At 39.6% G+C, this 20,141-nt stretch overlaps 1 long non-coding RNA gene across 1 annotated transcript; it reads left to right on the forward strand.

The window, feature by feature from the left end:
- The first annotated feature begins 208 nt into the window (after positions 1–208).
- Positions 209–3,593, forward strand: LOC143441196 (uncharacterized). The gene is made up of 3 exons (XR_013108426.1): positions 209–381; positions 2,149–2,572; positions 2,956–3,593. It is a non-coding gene; the product is annotated as an uncharacterized LOC143441196 (long non-coding RNA).
- Positions 3,594–20,141: the final 16,548 nt, after the last annotated feature.

A 20,141-nucleotide genomic window follows, 5' to 3' on the forward strand; every position in this document is an offset into this window, starting at 1 on the left:
GTTCATTAACTAAAAGCCTCTCCCTGGCTCCTCACGGTTCCTCATAGCGGCACAGCCCCAACACACGAGGAAGCCCTTGGGTTTCCAAAACTGGTTTATTCGCATGGCGGATCGTGGATGGATCTGGATGCATACCCCCAAACCTAGGATCGACCTGAGTTAAAAGGGGAGGGGAGAAGGGGGAGGGGCTGGGGAGGAATGTTTAATCGGCTCCACTTCTGGCCTTCAGGTACCTCATTAGTATGTAAATCTCTCTAGGGCCTGTTCGCTCCCTCCACCTGTGTACATGACTGAAGGGTGGAGGTGGAATGGAGATTAGACCTCCCAACACATGTTCATCTGTTAGATGAGTATCCAGCATGGAGGAGTAGATATGTGCTGGTAAGACTGCCTTTTAATGTCTGTGTTGCTGACTGATAGAGAAATGGCTGGATTCAAACACACAAATAATCTCTCTCTCTCTTCCTCTCTCTCTTCCTCTCTCTCTCTCTCTCTCTCTCTCTCTCTCTCTCTCTCTCTCTCTCTCTCTCGTGTGTGTGTGTGTGTGTGTGTGTGTGTGTGTGTGCATCCGCGCACTCTTGCAGGTATTTATGTGTGTGCAGCAGTGGTTTTGAACCTTCCTAATGCTGCAACATTCAATACAATTTTTCATGTTGTGGTAGCCTCAACAGTAAAATTATTTTTGTTACTACCTTATAACTCTAATTTTCTTCCATTATTAATCATAATGTAAATATCTGCATTTTCCAGCGGTCTTAGCAGTCTTAGGCACCCCCCCCCCAAAAAAAAAAAGGTTGCAAGCCACACGTTGAGAACTACTGGTATAGCTGGAGGTCAACCTCAGGTGTCACCCCTCAGGGTAGCCACCCACTTTTGTTCTTCTACTTGGACATTGACTTGCTGATTTAGCTAGACTGGGATCTAGTCTTTTTTTTTTTTTTTTTTTTTTTTTTTCACTTGCTGGGTTCACCTTTTCTCTGTCTTCCCAGTGCTATGATTGCAAACACACATCACCACATTCAGCTTCTTATGTGGCTCTAGGGATCAAATTAGAGCCTTCATGTTTGTATGGCAAGCACTTTACTGACTGAGCTATCTTAGCCTCTTATCAGTGGATTCTTAAAATTAATGCAGAGAAAAGAGAAACAGGTGTTTCTTTTTAAATGAGGAACCGTGCAGATACAAAGGAAGAAATCACAATCAAAAGTAGCAACAGTGGAAGACACTTTCCTGGGAAACAGGGTTTTTTGGAAAACAAAATTCATTATTTTTGCCTTCGTTTATTGAAAAGAGGTTATAAACAAAATTCTGTGAACACTTTCTAAGGGCTTATCAAAATGACAAATAAAAGCAAAAAGGAGGAGGAGGATGGGATAAGGGGTTCTAAGGAGAGGAAATGGGGAAAGGGAATGATATCTGAAATGTAAATAAATAAAATATCCAATAAAAAAGGAAAAGAGGTTATAAGAATTTTTTTTTTTTGTCTCCTTAGAGGTCTGCCAGAGCCTGACATATACAGAGGCAGATGCTCACAGCTAACCATTGATCTGATCACAGGGTTCCCAATGGAGGAGTTAGAGAGAAGACTGAAGGAGCTGAAAGGATTTGCGGGCCCCATGAGGAGAGCAATACCAACAAATAGCTCCCAGAGTCTAAACCACCATCCTGGAAGCACATAGGGAGGGACCCATGGCTCCAGCTGTATATGTAGGGGAGGATGGCCTTGTCGGGCATAGGTGGGAGAGAAGGTCCTTGGTCTCTGAAGGCTGAATGCCCCAGTGTGGGGGAATTCGAGGGTAGGAAGATGGGAGTGGGTGAGGGCACACACTCATAGAAGCAGGAGAAGGGGAGATGGGATAGGGGTTCCTGGGTGGGTGGGGGGGATAGGGAAAAGGGATAACATCTAAAATGTAAATAAAATATCCAATTTTAAAAAATTTTTTTTTTCATTATGGAGACACGAGAAGCAAACAGCTCTTATTGAGAGCACAGCTCTCCATTCTCAGGATTGTCATCAAACTCAGATCAAGGTCCTCTCAATTGTTGCTGATATTGTTTCAGGGAAGTTGACAGCTGTGGACTATAAAGGGCTGAAATCCAGTTATCACTGGCTCTGTTCCTTTCTCCTGTCTTCATCCCTCCCTCCAGGTCTGGTGTCTTAATGAGGAGACAACAGTCGGTGGTAAGAAGAATGTAAGACTCTGTAGCAGAATGGAAGGATTCCAAGGCAATGCTTGTGTTACTCAGCTTTAAGAGGACCATGTAGCCTGAGACTCTGCTGAGACTGGAGACAGTGAACTGGAGTTTTACAAAGTAACACCAATACCTTGCAGGGAAGATTTCCATTGGATTAGTTCTGTGACACTTGTGGATATCATCAGTCTGAGATCAGATCCAGCTCCTCTTCCCAGAGCTGTGCCCATTCTGGCTAACTGATCTCTAGAAAATATTGCAGCTCTGAAAGCCACACACTGTTCTGTCCCAGCTCTGAGGAGAACTGAAGCCAAAACCATGGACTACCCCCAAATGTTCCAAAAGGACTGAAATAAGACTCAACAGAGAACAAACTAAGGTAAGCATTCCTACCATCCCAGGACAAAAGTGTGCCAAAACTGACAATTCTCTGATGATTGTCAAGGAAAACCTACTCCCAATTTCATAACCCAGAAAGTCTGCATTTGAACATTTGAATATAGTCTCTATTTGTTTTGTCTGTTAAGCAAATAACTTTCATCACTGTTGTCTACAGTATGAGATTAATACCGTTTGTTTTTTGGCTATTAAAAAGTTTTCTTTTCTCTCTGAAGTGCATCTGTGGTGAATGTAGGAAGTTTTTGTGGAGGAGGAGGAACTTGGGAAAGACCTTGAAGATGAGTTATGGGAAGGGGCATGAAAGGGTGAAATGGCTAGGAAGACTAGCTAGGGTGAGGTTTGAGTCTGAAATGTCTTTCACAGGCTCATATTCAAGGACTTGAACTCCATCTGATAATGCTGGTGATGCTGATGATGCTAATGATGCTGATGATGCTGATGATACTGATGATGCTGATGATGCTGATGATACTGATGATGCTGATGATGCTAATGATGCTGATGATGCTGATGATGCTGATGAAGATATTTGGGGGCTGTGAGGCCGTTAAAAGGGACCCAGCTCTTGGAAGTAGGGCACTGGGTACAAGTCTTTAAACATTATAATCTGGTCCCATGTCACATCTGAAAGGAGTGAATTGGGCCTGAACCAGGCTGGCTCCATGACAGGCTGCAAACTAGCAATTCAGGAGACCAAGCCTCAGTGTTTACTTCCCAGAACTGGACAAGTCAGTTACTAGAACAATGGCAGGCTTATGTCAAAGGGACTCCTCAGCTTGCAAAAGGACAATTAGCCAAGCTTGGAGCCAAGAGGTCTAGAGCTATCCCATCCCTGACATGAAGTAAGAATAGTTAGTCTGAATTAGAGCATCACCCAGACCCTCAGAGATACAACCCACCAATCAAGATATACATTACCTACCCTTCCCTAAAGTTCCTCATTTTGGCTTTAAAACGGACTCTGTGAATTCAGTCGGAGTCCTCCTACCCTGATGGGATTGGGCCCCTGCATGCAAGAATCTCTTCAATAAATTCTTGTTTGCTTTTGCATACTACATGAGTCTGAGGTATCATTCTTCAGCTATTCATGGACCATTGTCAAAGTAATTATTTAAAAACAACCACTGGTTAAGCCGACTATCTAAGCAGCGGTGGCTCTGCCTAGCTCAGCTGCCATGTTCCATGGCCAGAGGCCACGTGTGCGCTGCAGCTAGAAACGGCCAGCCAGAAACACCAGCCTTGCCACCCACGAGATGCCAGCGTGGGAGATGGCTCTGCCAATCTTCCACGCTATCTGTACAAGGCTGGGCATTGCCCAGACCATCCCTGCAACCACACGAGCATGGTAGGAATGAGACTCTAATGCTTAGATTATCCAAAGGCTTTATATATTTGATAATGACAAATAACAAGATGCCCACTCAATTAGAGGTGTGACCCAATACTCAACCTAGACATACCAACTACCTTTGACTGCTAGAGACACGCAAACATCCACCTCCTTGTTCCCCTCTCTTTCGTCCCTCCCCTAGCTCCTCCTTTTCCTTCTCCTCTTCCTCTCCTTACTCCTCTCACCTTAGCTCCTCCTACAGACCCTAACAATCCTCTTTTCATCCTCCATCCTCCTCTTACATCTGCTTCCATGATGTACGCAGCCTCCATCAATGTTCCCACCACCATGAGCCATATGAGATATCTTCTCAACCTTTTCTTCCCTTCAGTTTTTTTTTTTTTTCCTGTTAGGCATTTTAGACACAGCAATACAAATATAGCTAATACAAGTGACTTAAGTATGACTATGTTAGAAACCAAAAGCACAGAAGAGCCCAGCTCTCTGTCTTATCATGATTTGGTCAATTCTTTGTACCTAAGGGTCACCTGGGGAAACTTCATGTATGTTCTTATTACTGAAAGATGTAGGAAAACCTCCTCTGAGGAGACACCTTTTGAGGATTCTTAGTTTTGTACAGAAAAATAATTAAAAGTAGAATCAGGGGAAGACTCAAGGAAAATGTTATTGACATTTGAGAGGGAAAACAATAGGCATGAAAGCCAGAGTTCTTAGGAGAAAGGGAGGAGAGAGCAGATCCTGAGAAGAAGGAGATGGGAGAAAGCAGAGCTTTCTGAGTTAGAGTCAAGAGAACAGGAGGGGTCAGCAGAGGAAGCTGCATGATAGAGCATGAGGGGGGTGGTCTTCAAATAATTAGAAAGTGGCAATGTCCTTGGTCTGGGGCAAGCAGGTTTACGATTTGGGCCAGTATGCAGGGGAAAAAAAAGGTCTTAAAAGAAAAAGTCACATGGAAGCATCTGTACTATGGGAAGGGGTCTGGAGACATCTTAAGTACACATTTCATTAGAGGATAGCTATTCTCAATTTTTCTGTCATTTCTTCAAGTGTATCATGCATTTTATACTTCTGGCTATAGAATGGTCTTCTTTAGACTGTAAAACAGGATTCTTCTCCTTATAGTAGGAGGAGTTCTTCTCCAGGCAAGAAAAGTTCCTGCTGTATACATTAATATGGTATTAGTTTCTGACCAAGCCATTTGAAAGGGGTGGAGGTAACTGATCATCAAATCATGTTATTTATGTCAGAAGTTATGACTGTGTTGGTATTCAAGTGTTCCACATCAGTGTTCCAACCTTGGATGTACTTGCTGCCCACCTCTGAAAAGATGCTGCCATGTATCAGCCCCCATGTACCAGAGGAAGCCAACATATATCTCACAGTGTCTAGGACACAACTTTATTTCCTTTTCTCCCTGTCTGCTATTGCTAAACAAACCAGTGGTCTCTCTTCTGTTCTTTCTTACTCACTTGGTACAGCATTTAAAGCTTCTGGGAGCAGATGTTTATGTGGGGAAATTTAGCAAGCGTTTCTCCAGTACACACCTATTGGATGTCATCTGGTTCCATTTCATCTTGGCACCATCTTCCTAGAGACAGCATTTGATCTCTTAGGCTTGGCCCTGCAATCTTTCCTTCCACTTCAGGTGCCAGTCCAAATAGTAGACTGTGGCCTATACTGTGACCATATACTGTGGCTATAAACTGGGTATTCTCATACTTCCCTTAATTCCACTCCTCAAGTTAGAATTATTTCTTAGCCTGCACAATAAAACTTACAGAAGTACTTCATTCATGTCTACTAGGTTGTTAATGAAGTTTATAGTAAAGGATATTAATGAGCTCAGACAGAGGAAATATATCAGTAAAGGCATGTAGGAGGGGTACACCACCCTCCAATAACACCTGCATCTTCCACAGTCCAGATGCACTCAAACCCAGTCTTTTTGGAGGGAGTTTTAATGAAAACTTCATCATGACTGATTAAATCATTGGTCATTGATGGTCAGCTTGCCTGTCAACCGCATCCCTTGGGGATGAGAAGGCTGGAAAGTCTTAATTCTCTAATTATATCTTGGTGTTTCTAATGATTATCCCACTTGTCACTATATACATCTATCTATCTATCTATCTATCTATCTATCTATCTATCTATCCATCTATACACACACATTATGGATGGTAATCATACATACATACACACACATATAAAATAATATATTATATATTATATGGCATATGGTATATATCATATAACATGTTCATGCTACATGTTACATCCCTCATGCCACTTGCTCCACACTACATGCTACATGCTACCTATTGCACATTACACATATGTTACATGTTATACATTGCATATTGTATTTTTATGTTATATGCTATATGCTATATATGTCATATAAATATATATATTATATGTGTATGTATTACAGATAATAGCTCTTGAATTTCTGCCTAGATAGTAGCTGAGTTTTGTATTTTTTTTTTGAACTCTTTAGAAGATTTTAGAATGACATTTGTTAACTGTTGTATACTAAAGTTAGGAATCTTTTAGGTAAATTGTTTTTTGTTCAAACCCTAGAGTTTCTTCTGCCTCTTGACTGAACATAGGTTGATATATAACCTGACTTCCTCTTCTGTTTTTCTTGCCAGATTTAGTTGATTTAAACTCGGCCCCCAACGCTGAGCATCTCCTTAACAATTTCCATCCCAGACCCCTGTAACAACAGGAGGGGTTTAGGGAGCCTTACCTACTCTCTTGAATACCATCAATAAAGCTTGCTGCACCCACCTCAAAAAAATAAGATTATATAAACAGGCTTCTATAATATCTTAAGGCAACTGTGCTATGGTGTTATAAAGTATGTACAATCAGCTGTGCTGCATTCTGCTCAAGTTCCTTGGGCTTTAGCACTTCAGAGCAGCTAACAACCTACTTTGAACCACCCACATCTCAATTGGCTCACTGAGGACTTGCTCTAGAATTGCAGAAAGCTGTTCTATCCAAGCACAAAGCAAACCCAAAAAGAGACACCTAAAAATGGGTGTCAGCCCTGACACACAGAATTCTGAGTATAAACACGCCAGCTCTCTTGCTCCTTAGGATAACCCTGTGATATGCATCTTACATAATTTCCATAGTCCTTTACTGGGAAAAACATTTGGAGCAGACATGTGCCCTGACAGGCCCATCTCTCCCATTTCCCAAAGAGTTTCTCCAGAATCATTTTTTCTTGTATGTATCTAATCCCTCTTCTCAGTGATCAGAGAATTCTGTGCAAGAGGAGGCAGAAAGACTGCAAGAGCCAGAAGGGATAAAGGACACCAAGCAACCAAGGCTTTTAGACACAACAGGGTTGGTACACACATACGAATGCACAGAGATTGTGGCAGCATGCACAGTGCCTACCCAGGTCTGCACAGGTCTGTACCATTTGGGACTCTGGAGCTGAAAGGAGAAGTGGACACAAGCCCACATGCCTAACCCAGCAGCTACTTCCAACTGATAACCATTTGCAAATAAAACTTTAATTTTTCAAGTGATTCTCACTGAGGAAACAAGTCACTCTAAAGGGTAAGTACCATGCCTAGGAGTAAGTAGATGGCTAACAGAAAATGAACTCCGCAGTAAATCTGGAGGTTCCTTGTTTCATAATCTTGTGTCTGGGGACTCTTTTTTTGTATGTTTCAAATTCTTCGCATATATGTTATAGCTTTTGTTTTGTGTTTTTACAGGATTCCTGTGTATGTGTGAGTGTGTGTATGGGGGGCGTGAATTTGTGTGTCTCTGTGTCTATATGTATTTCTTGAGCTTTTTCTTTGGCTTTTTTTTTTCTTGTTTGCTTGCCTCATCACATCCTAATTTGTTTGTTTTTATTTATCTTTTAATTTTAATTTATTATTATTTATTATTAAATAGACATCTGTTTGTTTTCTAAAGAGACAGAAAGTATGCATATCCTAACAGAAGGGGAGATGAGAAGGAAATGGAAGGATTGAAGAAGATCCAGAATATATTGTATGAAAAAAAAAATCTCTTTTCAATTAAAGGAAAAATAACAGAAAATTGCCCTCTAAATAACTATGGTCACTGATGGCATCTCAATATCAGATTCTGGAAGAACCTAATATAGTATGCTATCCAAAAATCTCTCAGATTGTGTATTTTAGGCTATATCATGATTCAACAAGTCTAAAACCCACAGGACACCGGTTATAATAGTGACTCACCAATTACAATCCAAGGCAAATGAGATGACATTTTAAAATTCCTTACACTCTGAAGTTGTGAAAACATGTTGCTAAAACATCTGTTTCATTTATTTACTTCAGTCCAACAACCAGTCAGTTAAGTCAGAAACATATTTGCCATATAAATTGAATACTCGGGGAACATCAAACTTTCCACATTCCCTCAGTTAATTGAGGGTTGCTGGGACACATCTGCCATATCAGCCACCTCCACACTAAGCTGAAATAATCACATTGCTGCACTCCCCAGGCTGTTGTGAGGATAAGTCCTAAATATTGTTGTAAGGCACAAGGCACATATGGAAGTGCCATGCAAATGTTAAACAACAGACTGATGCAATCTACTCAAGACTACCAAGAACACAGACTGATGAATGTTACTTCTTACAATTGCTATTATTTTTCTCTTATTTGTTACTGGTTTAGGTGTTGTTTCCATTCAATAGGTTTTCTGGTCACTTGGCTTAAATCTAAGCACTTACAATACTTGTCACTGTTGAAGTACTAACAGAGAAATGATAAATCAATAAAAGCCTAAGATTTCTATTATATTTTGGATCCCAACTGTCCCCATGTGCTTTATCTCCAGGGTGTTAATATAGAGAGATAGTGGAACGGTTGTGAAGCGAGACCTAGTCCCTGAGGGCTTGCCTTTCAAGGCAATAATGAGACCCAGGCCTTCTCATCTTGTTTTCTTGCTTTCTGCCTCATCATGAGGTAAACAGCTTTACTCCACCACACAATGCTGCCTCAACAATGCTGCTTCAGCATAGGCTCAATGAATCAGGATCCCACCACCAGTCACTCATCTCTCCACCACATGACTTTGCAGGAATGCTACTCGTCCACCACAGGGGAACCTGCTCCTTGACTGTTCACTCAGCCACTTGCTGCATCCAATAGGATTCTCATTAAAAGATTCAAGCTAAGGCTTGAGGAAGGTGTGCATATTGCAGCTTCTTGGGTGGTGCAACATCACCACTGTCATAAGCACCTGGGCTGGTTTGCCGGTGGATGACAAACATGGAGCATGGCCTCTCACTCTGGTCCAAGAGCAATCCAGGTGTAAACGGATCCTAGCTGAGAAAAGAAGAACCATCCAGCTGAGCCCAACACAAATCATCAATTTCAGACTCATAAATTAATTGGATGCTTATTGTTTTAAGTGCCTAATGCCTTGACTAGGCTAGCTAAATACCACTATGATATTACTAAATAACTATACATCCAACATGGACAAATTTACCCTACACTCGAGTTTCCTACTCTAAAAGAGTTTTCTCTGGGTTCAAGAATTGCAAAAGCTTTTAAGATCTTTCTTCTCTTGACTCCACCTCTCTTCTTGTCTTGATAGGAGTAAGTTCTCTCTGCCATTAGCCAAATATGGAAGCAAACATGTCACTCCCATAACCCTTCAAAGGTTTTCTGATCCTTTACACCCTTTGTAACAAGAGTTCATTATGATTCTGTCTTCAGGGGAAAAAAATCTTATTACTCAAACAGACAGTTGGAAGTAAAACTTCTCTGACATTCTCTAAGCTGGGGTGGAAGCTGAAGAGACACATGGTGGGTGGGAAGACACTGCTTGGCAGAGACATTTGAAACGTATTTTTATACAAAGGGATTCATCTATAGTTTTCATAGCACTTGACACTTGAATCTGAACTTCTGTAGCTAATTTTCCCTCCAACCATTTTAATGATATATTCGGAAGCTTCTTTCCTTTCCATGGACACACTAACTCACGAAGCACATACAAACATGGGTCTCAGGCTCCTTTCACAGTGCTTTTCCATGCTTATGTTACCCACGGCATCTTCTTTCATTTCCTTCTTTTCCTTCAAAGCTCTAAAATTAGTCCCTGAGTGTTGGGAATTAATGAAGATTTTATCAGGGAAGTTCATGGTGAAGATTTTTATCGCTTTGTAAAAATCCCATGAAGCCCTCTTCCATATTATCTGACATCCTTATAAGCAAATGATAAATACAATAAATATTTAAGCTCTAGCTTTTAGTATTCCTTGGATAATAACATATGAATTTGGAAAAGTATTATTTTCTTACTTCTCGAAACATAAGATACCTTTATAAGCTTGAGATGTCCAGAATTTCTGACCCTGTCTTCTTCATTCAGTTTACTAGGGATGGTGGATTTCAAAAATACTTGTAAATATCATAGGATTTTTAAAAGTTTGATATTTTATGCAAGTGTATCACTCCCATAATAAGAGTGGAATTTACATGTACAGTGGTTGCTTGTTTGTTTGTTTGCTTGTTTTTAACAGAGTTTTCAAGAGCATAATTATATGGGCAATGCAGTCCTATTCCCCTTTACCAGAAAACTGGTGATGTAACCTATACAAGGGTATATGAGCAATTTTACTTCTTTGGCTGCTCTTTGGTTTGTAAGTAAATTATGATGTTAAGTGGGGGAGGCGGGTAAGCAACCTTCTCTAATGTATCTGAAGGGGCTCCAGAGAAGGGTAACACCTTTCTGAGCTGCCCCAATATTTAAGGCCTATACTATATCACAAGGGATGATTGAATTGGGAAGGAAAAATGCAGATAGCCTCTTCAATTATAATGCTTGTTTACAAGTAAGCATGGGTGCCAGCAGGCATACATAATTTTATTTCCCAGGGCACTGACCAGTCTGCAAATATTAGATACATGAGAACCAGAGGTAAATGTCATTCCTGGTTTTAAAACAAACCAAAGATTACACACAAGTAAAGATTGGAACCCCCTTGCACCATTGCTGGGACCAAGAGTGTGTGGGTAGGCAGGTCCCAGGTCCTAGGGACCTATTATTACTCTTCTAAGTGAGCATAATGTTCAACCAAGTCCTAACAACTTCTTATATCCATAGATTAGTGCATTTCTCAACGCTCATTGGGGCATCTTCTTTTTGTAGTAGATGGTGATTGAAACAGGGATCCACAAAAGTCAAGCTGCAGAGACTAAGAGACTGCTGAGTGTTCAGCACTGAATGAAACATCTCTTATAACACACACTATTTCCAAGGCTTGGGGATTGTCATGGATGAAAAGATTGAATGGCTACCAAGAAACTGTTTTCCAGACACAGTGGGGCAATTGCACATAGGAACCCACTGCAGTTGGGACACCATGCATAAGATCTGTGCAAGCTCAAGCCAGACAAACTCCTGGCATGGAGAGGGAATATGGGCATGAAGTTCCACCTCAGATAAGGAGTTATTGGCTTCTGGTAGCTGCTGGGAGAGGGACAGTCAGGCTGCATTAAGGGTGTGGCCTCTTATGGATTGACCACCTCACCCTTCAGAGAAGACCACACATTCAAGAATATACACACAGTACAAATTGGACCTAATGGGTTAAAAATAAGGAGATAATAAGTTGGGTAGGTAATGAATCAGGGTTTGGGTCTCAGCGGCATTGAAGGAGAGAGGTAAACATGATCAAACACATTATACAACATTCTCGAAGAAGTCATGAAAAACGATTTTTTAAAAAAGACTCCACAGACTGGAAAACTAAGCCCTTCCAAGCTAATTGGTAGTGAATGACTTTATTTTTTAATTTTTAATTTGCCTTCATTTAATTGCAAATGCTTAGTATTATGCATAAAGGAAACAAGAGACAGTGTGGCCCATAAATTATTCACTTCAGCTTCTAATTTTGATTCTAAAGCCAAATAATAAAATGGAAATAAGGGAAAACATTCCAAAATGAGTCATAGGATCTATGAAGGTCTGAAAAATTATTTTCAAGTCTTGGATCATATTAAAATATACACAAGCTAATGAATCATATATTAGTGCACTTTGCCAAGTTCTAACAGATGGTGCCTCCATTAGAGAACGTGACATTTATTCATCCCTCTGGAAACCAGTTTAGATGTAGAGCAAATAACAGAGGTCAGTGGCATGGAGGCAGCTAGGTCCATACCTCTGTGCCTACAGCCTCGACATGAAGGCCCATCTGTCTCTGTACAGTACAAATGTAAGATTAGACAGATATAAGATAGATGAACTATTGCAGGAACACTCTCAAAAGAGTCAGAGTTGTAAAGGCAAAGCAATTGTGCTGAGAGAATCTGTCCCTTCAAAGGAAGAAGAAGTTATTGCTGGGTACATTGAATTCATTTGTGAGAAAGAGATGGGTATTCTGAAAGTGGGAAAGAAAAGGCAAATCATGCCAGGACTACACAGCATGATGGTTGACTGGGTTGGTTCATTTGTACCTCAACACCATCTTCCTATCAGATTCTGTAGTCTCTGTGTCCCTCCCCACTGGTGGTTATTTTACATTATTGGTTTTCATGTCGCTCGATGCCTTTTGAAGGCCTTCCCAGTGGGCCAGTGTATTCACTTTGCAGAATATGAAGTGCCTTCAGGCTTAAGACACAATGAGACACACTCAGCAAAAGTAATGGGTATGAGATAGGAAAGCCTAGCTTGGTGGTTCTTTATCTTCCTAATGCTGTGGCCCTTTAATACAGTTCTACATGCTGTGGTGACCCCAACCGTAACAGTATTTTCATTGCTACTGCATAACTGTACTTCATATTGTGGTGAATCATAATGTAAATATCTTTGGAGATAAAAGTTTGCCAACAGGTTGTGATCCACCGGTTGGAAACTGCTGGCTTCGTCTCATCTTTGTGCAACCTCTGCAATTTAGCTCTTTGGAAGATGAGGCTGAGGCAGGGATTTTTGACTAAAAGCACACTTGGCTCACTTTTCTCTTCTCCTATGATCTTGACTCTCTACTCCCTGGTTCCTTAAGAAAGCATTTCTTTGGTGAGTTTCTGATAGATTCTTGTTTGACACCAGCTCTTAGAAATCTGCTTTAATATTCTCTTCAATGGACAGTGATATCTTTTAGACAAGCATATTTGTTTAGAATATTCCAGGGATGTAGACACAGAGGCAGTATTCTAAACTGGTTTATCAGGAAACACAACATCCCAGGAATTAAGATGCGCCTCCGTCTCACAATGACAAGAATACACAGTGACATTGTTACTTTCAGAACTACATTTAGGGAGAGTGATAAACTGGCTCTTTTGACAGAGATAATCACCTCCTCTCAAGTCATTGGAAGGTAATAGCTTTGCCACTGGAATGTTTCAGTAAGAGATAAATTGGAAGCTAATTCTGTGTCTGAGAGAAAGGTGTCACCATGTGCCTTGGGGATAGAATATTCACCCTGAAAACTGAGAAGCATAAAGTGATAAATTAACTCACACAGTGACACATAATGAAAGACTTGTACAGAGTACTGGTTTTATCCTCCTTCCCCCACTCCATTTCTTTTTTGAGGCAAGGGCTTGGTATGTTGCCCTATGTGGCTTGGAACTTTCAATGGAAGAAGTCAATTTATTATTTCCCATTTGGTGTAAGTTTCTTAGGTTCATCCTGGTGAGACTTATACTCTCTAAGAATGTAAACAGAGTTTACATGAGCAAACAATTTTTGTTTGTTTGTTTCATTTGTTTATTTAGAGATAACATCTCATCATGTGGTCCAGCCTGGTCTTAAACTCCTGGGTTCTCCCAAGCAAGTGCACACCACCATACCCAACTCTAACAGCCTTTGTCTGAATTCTGCAGGACTTCTTGCAATCTAAGTGGTCATACTGTTATTTCTTTCTGAGCTTTTTTGTATCCTTGGGTGAGACTGCAAACAGATGACATTTCCTTTTACTTTTTATCACTTCTGCACTATTCAGTATGGCAGTCAGTATGAGGGTACATGTTGCGGGAAGTATTAAAAATGATTGTCAGTTCCTACTCTATGCCCTGCACCAGCATGGCACACGGCACTAGCAGGCCACATGGCACCAGAGCTCTAAAATCTCTCCACCCAATTCACTAAGTTCCTTCTGAAGAGTCACTACCATGCCAGCCCCGTGCTTCAAAATCCCCATGGCCTTTGTGGTGCACATCAGGCAAACCCATGCTTTGCTGCTGCACCTTTCTCTCTTGAACTCAGTCAAGTGGCTTTGAGAAGAAAAACACCACACAAACTTAGCTCAGAAACAATGGTAACTCAGTCTCTGTGTGCAACAACGACAATGCTAATCTTGTAAACCATATTAAATCTAATTCCTCTGGTGGTGAATTCTGACAGATTCTCCATAAACCGGGAGACACTAGTTGCTATATCTTGCCCTATCTCTATCCGGTCCGAACTGCCTCTAACCTCTCTTCTGCTCCTTCTCTTCCTCCTCACCCAGTAGTTGGCTCCTTTATTCATTAGGGGATTGGTTCACAAGTGACTCACTCCTTGTCCTTGTCCCCTCCCAGGAAAGCGGAATTAACATTAAAATACAAACAGCACCAGGCCCATCCACAACAGGTGCAGAAGTCTATGATCTATCATTGTAAACTAAGTGAGCCTTTCTATTCTCAGAGGGAGAAGATTGACAGTGGTCTCCTTTGTTCCATGTGTATATGTCTCTGCTTTCAATTAGATTCCAAATCCCTAGAGAACATAGTAAATACTGAACTTTATTTTTTTAAATAAGCAAAATATTCATATCTAATGAATACAATTAACATAATAGTCCCAATATATATTTTATTATGACTTTGGGAAATAGTACCAAAAAAAACTATATCACTTGCTATTTGCTGTCCCCTAATCCTTTCAGAAGGCTGTTGTCTTCTCTATCTAGGCATACATCTATGATCTGCTATTTATCATCTACCTATCTATTGCCTGTTACCTATCTATTTATCATTTACTATCTGCCCTCTAGAATATAGCCTCATAACATCAAATACTTTCCTTTGCTTCCTGCTTTATTCATAGTACCAGGCAGATGGGAAGTGCTCTCTCTTTCTCTGTGTGTAACTGTGAGGAGAAGGAAAGAACAAAAAAGTAAGGAAAGAGAGAAAAAACAGAGGGAGGGAAGGAGGAAGGCATTCAGTGTGAACACACACTTGTTGACACTTTTGGCTTTTTTCCAGGGTGTGATACTCTCTTATCTGGGTTGTGACTCTGCCTCACCCACGTACCTAAACTACCAGGCTATCTTATTCAACTGCGGAATAGATCATCTTCTAGAATTTGTGTGGTTTGGGAAATGATAGCAATTCTTTTTTTGGCCATCTTAGTTGTAACACACATTAGAAGAAATTTTATTTATATATTTATTCATAAGCTCATTGACTTTCATTAGTTTATTGAATTTTATGCTGAACCAAATTGTCCAAACAATGCTTTTGATGACTAATGATATCTACATGCTTCACAATCTAGATCAAGTTAAAAATGTATCTCTGTTGGCTATCACAGGAAATTTTCAAAACAGAAATAATATATGCTGGGTATAGTAGTCTGAGTTGCCAATCACTGTCTTTATGAACATCATTCCAAGCCTTCCTGTTTTTTAAATTTTCTGTTTAAAAGTCTGGTGTTACTCTGATGGACCTATCTGTGTATGGGACTTGATATTTCTCTGTGAGGTATTTAATATGCTTTCTTTGTTGTGTATGTATAGAACTTTGACTATCAAATGAAGTAGGTAGTTCTCTTGACTTCTCTGTTTGGTATTCTAATACTTTCTGTATAGACATTTCTCCTCCACCTTAATTTGGGAAATCTTCTACTATGACATTTTAATAGAAATTTTTTTCTATGTCTTTGCACATAATTTTCTTCGTTTTATTCTTATTATTTATATATTACATCTTCCCATAGTTTCCTACAGAGTTAAACTATTATTTTTATCATAGTTTCCTACAGAGTTAAACTATTATCATTGTTAATCTTCTTAATTTATTTTTGTCATTGTGTGATTGTTATAACTTGATTTTTAGGCTGAAAAAAAATCTATATTTTCTTTAATTTGTTTTTATTTGACATACTGAATCTTTTTAAATTTCTTGTATTTATGTCTGAGTTTTGTTCAATACTTCTTTTTATTGAATTTTATGTTTATATCTTCTTTTGATTTCCTTGTTTGTATTCTCATGGAATCCCTGTAAGGAGTTTATTTGTATCCTCTTTGATTTACTTGAAGATACTTATCATTTTTAAAAAGGTTGTTTATCTGGGACTTTGTCTAATTCATTCCCACTGGAGGCAATTACTAGGGGATTAATAGTCTTAAGTAAGGTATGTTGCCTTGGTTTTGCATGTTCCTTACGCCTCTGAGGTTAGGTGGCCACTGACAAATTATTTTTAACCCCTCTGTTCGTTTAGTGTAAGTGTTTTCAGTGTTCTAGAGAAACTAAGTTGCAGTAGAATTGAGGCTATTTTCCTGGCTAGCATAACGTTTGGGACATTGGAGTTGATCCCCAGTTCTCCATTCAGAGTAAAGCACTGTGTATTCTGTTAGCTCTGACCCAGTATCCTTGTTCGTTGCCTGAAGATTCTAGAATACTATACTTTCATGTCATCTGATACCTTCCTTCTATTTATTGGAGTATTTTTATAAGATAGTCTCAAGTTCCCAAGACTGACTACAAACTCTCCATATATCTTAAGAGGATTTAAGTTCCAGATCCTTGGACCTCAATCTCTCAAGTGTGTGTGGCGGTAGCAGGCTCAGACTGCTGTGTCCAGCTCAGGAGAAAAAAAAATTAATTTATGTTGATTTTATTAAACAGGGAAGCAAGCAGGCTAGCAAGTGATGAATTAAATTTTCATTTGGGAAGCAGAAGACTGGGAGTTGTGGGCAGAGCAAACGGGAGACTGCCTTATTTGTGAGCTATTTTCAGATCCTGTAGACAGCACTGTTGCTCCCACAAAATCAGGTCAATTGGGAGAGTATAGCCCTTCATCTCTACGGGAACAAACAAACAAAAATTAAGTGACTTCTTTTTATAAAAGTCATCAAAGGAGGAAACGTCACTCTCTTTATTAGAACTGGCGTCAGGTCAATTAGCTCTAGAAACTGAAAATGTTACTGTAGGTGTAAGGGTCCGAGCCGTGGCAGCCTAACAAGGCAGGCTTGTCCATCTGTTCTTAATCAGGTGGTATAAAAGAGGAGAAACACTGAGAACTAGAGAAAGGGGATTTATTCTGTATGGGCAGACAGATTAGGAAGAAGATTAAAGAAACAAAGAGATCCAATAACTTGCCCCAAGTTCTACTACTACTGGGGTTGTAAGATGAAGTTTAGATTTAAATAGAAGACATGAGATAGACATAATTCAGCATTTCTGGGTAAGATGTGGTCCTGATTGTTGTGCAGTCTCTCCTGCAAGGTAATCTGACAAGCTGTCAGACCTATGCAAAATCTCCTCCTGGGACAGTAGTTTGCACTAGAGCCCATACCTGGTTTCTGTCCTTTCCTTCTCCCAGCATGAAATTCCTAGTGAAATAATTTCACTTCCATGGGGGCCATTGCTTTAACTGTCCCACAGCCAGAGACAATGATAGAAATATCTCTAGAATATTTTTACTCCCGCCAAGTTGACTACCTAAGTTGCTTGTGTGTGTGGTGTGTGTGCGTGTGTGTGTATGTGTGTGTGTGTGTGTGTGTGTGTGTGTTGTGTGTGTGTGATTTTTAATGCCCTGTCACCAGAAGAATTCTCTCCCAGTGACTGATTAATATAAGAACTTGGCTGTAACTGTTCTAATAATAGTCTTCTCCTTTGAGTGAGAGAGAGAACCTTCTGCTCTTCCAAATGAGGAATCTTTTCTAGTCTCTGTCCTCCGTCATCACTTTTAAGCAAATTCAAATAAGGTCTTCCTTCACAATCTCTCTTTTGTACCATTACTACCCCATCCAAAGATTTGTTCCCAATATTTGCTTATCTAGATAGCTCCTGTTAGCTACGTCTAGGCTTTATGAGTACTGGCTGAAAAATAAAACTCCCCTAGAGGACTTTAGTTGATTGAAAGAAAGGCATGGAGAAGTGCAGGGCTCCAGCTATACGTAAGCTCACCATGGTGGAATTGTTTCCAATACAGTTTAATCAGAGTTCTCCTTGTTTAGCTCAAGCAACGGTCCGGGGATTTCATTACTTAGTTATTGGAACAGAATGCCAAATGAGGAAGCATTCAACACAGAAATTACTTCAGCTGATTATTTTTGTATAGAAAAAATCATGAAGTCACCACAAAATAGATATTTTGTTTCTCTATCTGTTTATGGAATTTTGGTTCCCTCACACTAGGGAAGAATTTATGAGAGTCTGAGATATTTGTTTGAAATCTCATCTCTTCCTGGCCTTGGTATGTCTTCCCTGTTGAAAGTTATAATATATTTTTATATTGGATTTGATCATGTGTTTGATTGTAATCAGTGACACACAGGCAGAAGGAAAATTATGGCCCTTCTGACCAGGTATATCTTATCTTGTCATCTTCTGTTTCTGAGTCTACCATGCCTCACAGTGCTATGATTAAAATTTCAGAATATATATATATATATATATATATATATATATATACATATTACATATTTCATATATATATTTCTTTTTCTCATTTGACACATTCTAACTGTACATGTTTACGGAGTTTATATCTTTCTACGTGTATCTAATGATAATGCTCATTATCATTAATTAGTTAATTAGTTAGTTGATTAATTAGTTAATTAATTAGTTGGCATATCCACAACTCCCAACTGTTATCATTTCTTTGTATCAAGAACATATAAAGTCCTCTCTTCTAGCTATTTGGAAATATTCAGTTTAGCAGGTTGGTGGTGTAGGACTGTAATGCTAACACTGGGGAGCTGAGGGATATCACAGTTTCAAGATCAGTCTGGTCCGTGTAACCAGACTATGTCTCCTCAAAAATAAAAAAAATCATAAAGAATAAGGCAGTTAATAACTGTCAATGAATGTTACTATTCTGTGCTTAGGACATTGGAAGCTATTTCACCTATTCAGCTGTATCATTAACCCATTAAAATAGAATCTCTCCAGGATCTGCCAACCACTGTTCTACTCTATATGTATATGAGACCAGCATTTTCATCTTCTGCATATAGGAGAATAATACATGCAGTGTTTGTCATTCTAAAAGCAGCGATCCATTAACAAGGGTTCCAGAACAAAAACGTGTCACAGACTGAATCTGACTCAAAGCCCAGAGTCCACCCACCCCTGGCATGCTGATGGACATACAGCAAATCCAAGCTCTCGTTAATTAATTAATTATCAATTAATTAATATTTCAGGCCACTGAGTTTTAAGCATCTGGTTGTGTAAAATGTAGCAACATGACTTAACTCAAGAACTTCTTTCTTTTATGGAGCCAGCTTAGCCAAAATTGTCTGACCTTTAAGGAGAGAGACATTTCCATGACTAATTTTTATTTTTTAATTCCACTGTTCTGAACTTGGCTCTTTGCTGTTTTTTCCTGAAATTATTTTGCCTGATGAGCAATATGCAAAACAATAAGTACTATACCAATAGGCAGACTGAGATCCAAACATTAAGTCATGGGCAAAAAAGAACTTGCTGTAATGGTGGCCATTTTGAAAAATGGATTAGGTAAAAGTCAATTCAATCCATTTAACTGACGATAGTATTTTCGAGAGAAATTATGTCAGAATAAAATTGACACGAATGACTGACTACCTCACATGATAAAACCTGTAAAAATTTACGTAGGAAGTGTTGAAAATGGATTGAGAAAAATTAGGCTCAATAGGAATAGTCAGCAGAAAATAAAGCCAACAATGGCTGATTGAACAAAAATCGACCACAGAATCAACTTCTCAAGACAAATACCAATGTAGAGAAGATAGCCTTGGGAAATTTTGTCTTGGTACAAATAAGGACCATAAAAGTTATTCTCAGTGGTAGAAAGTGAGATTACAGAAGTCTCAAGACCATGGCACATTGCCACAGTGTTCTTCTAAGTCACTCATCCCTAAGATCGTCATGTATGAGATGGAGGTCTGAACCCACATCAGCACAGCTGAGTCCTGGAAGTGAGCTATGCCCAAGGCCCCGGGAGAACACGATCCATAGATCCTCATTTGTACTGCCTC

This window comes from Arvicanthis niloticus, chromosome 2 (genome assembly GCF_011762505.2).
Source record: "Arvicanthis niloticus isolate mArvNil1 chromosome 2, mArvNil1.pat.X, whole genome shotgun sequence".
NCBI classification, from domain to species: Eukaryota; Metazoa; Chordata; class Mammalia; order Rodentia; family Muridae; genus Arvicanthis; species Arvicanthis niloticus.